At 39.3% G+C, this 2791-nt stretch overlaps 1 long non-coding RNA gene across 1 annotated transcript; it reads right to left on the bottom strand.

Moving 5' to 3' along the window:
* Positions 1-1984: 1984 nt before the first annotated feature.
* LOC135409163 (uncharacterized) lies at positions 1985-2412 on the bottom strand. Its single transcript, XR_010428045.1, has 2 exons — positions 2277-2412; positions 1985-2185 (listed from the first exon to the last, which is right to left on the bottom strand). It is a non-coding gene; the product is annotated as an uncharacterized LOC135409163 (long non-coding RNA).
* Between the last annotated feature and the right edge of the window lie 379 nt (positions 2413-2791).

Below are 2791 nucleotides of genomic sequence, written 5' to 3'. Positions count from 1 at the left end.
TTAGATTCTTATTGGAGGAGTTAGGAACATGGATAAAGGTTTTTTTTAGTACAACTTCTTTGCTTATGGAGGTACTGTTCAACTGGAGAGAGGAATAGTGTGCACCTCAGTGTTTCTTACAACAGAAATATCTTCTTAATGCCTTACTTATTCACCATGAGTACATAGGTCTCTTTTGGTTTTCATCTCTTTTAACATATCTGTATATTATACCATTTCCTCAGCTGTGGCAGCACCAGGTTTCTCCTGGAACATGGAGACTAAATAGAATAGAATAAATTCCTTAAGTCCACCTTTCTTCAGCAAGAACCTGGCTGAAATACAGCTGAGGTGGTACCAGGCATAACCTTGGATCATGATACATAATTGTACAGCCAATATACTTGGACAAGAAGTATGCAATCTTCATATATCCCATTGATTCTAGTTCACAGTCTGTTTCGCTTTCCTTCTCTCCCGAGTCACAGCAAGAATTACTGCTTTATCTTCACAGACTTCATATTCTTATGCACCCTCCAGGAAGACAGTGTCATCCAAAGAATAAAAAGAGAGCTGCAAGAAATATTCATTAACTTCTATGGAATGCAAAGCATTGAACTGTTTGACTTTGTTTAAGCTAACTCATTTAACACCAACTGGAGCCAATATTTTTTTGTGGAGCATTTGGAAAGGAACTGTCATTCTTAAGATCTGCCACTGTAAGCTACAGAGGGATTCCAGATGATAAACTGTGGTGATGGAGTGGTATTGATCTATCCTATTTGATCCAACAAGCTGATAAAATGAAGTTTATCAGGTAGTCTAGTTCTGAGACAATCTGGTTCTTGCTTCCCGGTCAGCAGTCTTCATTTCCAGATTTTCATCTGAGGAACCCTCTTCAGATGAATTGCAACATCCCTAGTGTTTGAGAGCCACCAGCTTGCCATGATTAGAAGCTAGAATAGAGGGTAACACAGTGACCACATTGTGAACTAATGTGTGAGCTGCACAGGGTACAACTTTAGCAACACAGAGTGGAGGTGTTAGACCAGCTCAGGCTCTAAAGCAGGCGCGTGACAGGTGAGCCTGCTAGAATTGAAATATGTCAGTCTACTAAACAGACATGGGTAGGACTCAAGGCAGACAGTAACACTGAAGTGGCACACTAGCAATTGCCCCTTTTCTTCATCTGCAAAATGGATGGATTAACATATTATTTTTCAGTGAGGTTACCAGAATTTATGCATTAGTGCTCATCTGCTGCAGAAATTATGTCTTTCCTGTAGCTAAATAACAGCACCCAGTTAAGTGTCCTGTAGACTGACTAGGTAGCCAGTGCCAGGTGCAGGAGGGGACAAGAGATTGGTGATAGAGAAGAAGGGTTTTTTTCTTGCATAGTAATTTCTTTTGATCGATTATTTTCTTAGTCATGTTAGGCAATTTAGCCCAGTGATATATTTGGAGCTGAAAGGCTGTGACTTTTGTCTCCATTGTCTCAGTTTTGGCACATAGGGATAATGAGTTTCACTAACCAACAGTACATGTATTCATTGGCATTGGCTGCTGTTGACCATGGGAGTCAACCTGATTTCCTCATGCTCCTTTTTTGGAAACTTTCAAACAGGGATGAAGAAAATTAGCTGACTCTCAGTAAGCATTTTAAAAATCATTCCCTCACTGCTCCCTGCCCCAAATAAACAGCAGAAAAATTATACTTTGCCTAAGTCCTCAAAGAGCTTTGATTTTGCTCAGATGTTATGAAGGAACTTCATCATAACAGAAGTAGTATTAGTTTACATTCTTTCCTTTTTAATAAGGCATTGAAAATATTAACACTGGCTCAGCCTGAGTAGCATTTAATGTCAGCATCTCATCATTTGAGCCAAGTGCAATGCTGACTTCAAAAGCAAGCCACAGTTTAAAAAGTGGCTCCATAAAAATGCTACTGACGTACTTCATGTTCATTATTGTTTATCTTTCACAGAAAAGATAGGAATAGAGGCAGTTTATTCTTAATCTTTTATCTACCAGCATTATGGTATTAAAAATATTGGAAATTCTACCAGAAATAAACTGGGAGAGGTCAGTTGGCAGCACGGTGAAGGTGGCAAATGCTAACTCATCTTCCTGTAGCAGGAGTGTCTGAATGTCACTAAAAGAAGAAAAACTTCTCAGCAGCTCAATTTTCTCCTCATCATGTCAAAATCTGCAAACACATAAAACGAAACCTCGTATTATGTCAGTGTCACCTTCTGCAGTTAACTGATGTTTAAAAGGATACATTTTAGAAGTACTACCTTTCACCTTTACTCATCATCATTTGTTTTTGACAGAGGTAGTCAGGACAAGCAGCCTTTGTTCCGTGTACTGTTTGTTACTGTAGGTAAAGTATCTTCCTACCCAACTTGGGATTATATTTGACTCCACACTTTTATGGAATAGAAAAGAATGCACAAATTTTCAGATGAAAGGGTTGCCCACTCACCACTAAACAAACAAAGAAGCAATGAAAAGATATCAGGTCATTTTTCTTTTAGCCACCACCACTCACACCCCTCCTCAGCAGAGAGCACATCAGGCACGAACAGCCTAGTACAGGAGAGTTCCGACAGAGGCTTTTATTTCATTAGTTGAGAAGATGAGGGCTACTTGCAAGTATTTTGAAGGTGGGCTGATCACTGTCAAAGATCACGACCTTTGCTTCCTTCTGCTGGGTAAAGTAGCAAAGGAAAAGGAATGAAAATAATTTGTGGGGATGCTTCCTGAAATAACCTACTTACCTGAGAGAGCTCTGTTAAATATTTTTAAGCTA

The sequence above is a fragment of the Pseudopipra pipra genome, chromosome 2 (assembly GCF_036250125.1).
Source record: "Pseudopipra pipra isolate bDixPip1 chromosome 2, bDixPip1.hap1, whole genome shotgun sequence".
In the NCBI taxonomy this organism is placed as follows: Eukaryota; Metazoa; Chordata; class Aves; order Passeriformes; family Pipridae; genus Pseudopipra; species Pseudopipra pipra.
Note: the sequence above shows the minus strand (reverse complement) of the source record. Positions and strands in the feature narration are given on the sequence as shown.